We start from the raw sequence: 951 nt of genomic DNA, 5'->3' as shown, positions 1-951 counted from the left end.
CCCAACGGTGGATGCGACGAAACTCTATCGCGTATGAGCCATAAAAGGTCTAAAGATGATCGTTGTACCCAAGAACCATCGTCATCGAACATAGGAATCCTCTGCTTCAACAACTGCGACCGACCGACAAAAGATAATCGAGTATAGAAAAAAAATGGGTACTATGGGTTCCTATGACATTGTTGTAAAGAACGACCGTGAAATCTCGACGATGTCTTCCACTGAATGTACGGTGATTCACGGATACATTTGATTAACATTAGCAAGATCGGGATTAAAGGTTAAGTAAAAACAACGGGATATTTTCCTTTCTCTTTTGATTATCCTTGTTCTTCGATTGTAAAAATATGATTTAGTTGTAACTTTATAATTACCAAATACAGTAACAATATTGTTGCAAGAGAGATAGAGGAAAACATTGTGTGTGTAAGGTGACATGAGACTCATGAAAATGCAAAGACGAACACATAATATACTTCAAAAAACTAAATAAAAGTGAGCATTTGTTACTACCGAGAGCCACAGGTGTTTAAGAAGAGAGAACCCGGGGAGAGAGAGGGGTGGGGGAGAAACAGAGATAGAGACAGACAGACAGACAGAAACGGGTGGAAACACAGAGAGACAGAGTGTTGGGGGGGGGGGGACACAAAGAGATGTGAAGAGAAAATAAGGGTTTAAGAGAGAGAGAGACTGAGAGATAACGAGATAGTCACGAAGAACGAGAAGAAGAGAAGAGACAGACAGACTTAAGACAGAAAGGCAGATAGAGTGTAAAAAAATATAAAACCCAACTTACTTAAGTTCTCGACGCCGTAACCGAAGGAGAGCGACGAAAGGACAGCAGAGAAGAGAGAAAAGAAGGAGGGGTTTTGAGGGATGGAGGGGGGGGGTAAAGTAAGGGGGTGGGGGGGATATCCAGTGGTCTGCCAAGTAACGATTTTCAACAGAGCT

The sequence above is a fragment of the Penaeus monodon genome, chromosome 34 (genome assembly GCF_015228065.2).
Source record: "Penaeus monodon isolate SGIC_2016 chromosome 34, NSTDA_Pmon_1, whole genome shotgun sequence".
Lineage (NCBI taxonomy): Eukaryota > Metazoa > Arthropoda > Malacostraca > Decapoda > Penaeidae > Penaeus > Penaeus monodon.
Note: the sequence above shows the minus strand (reverse complement) of the source record.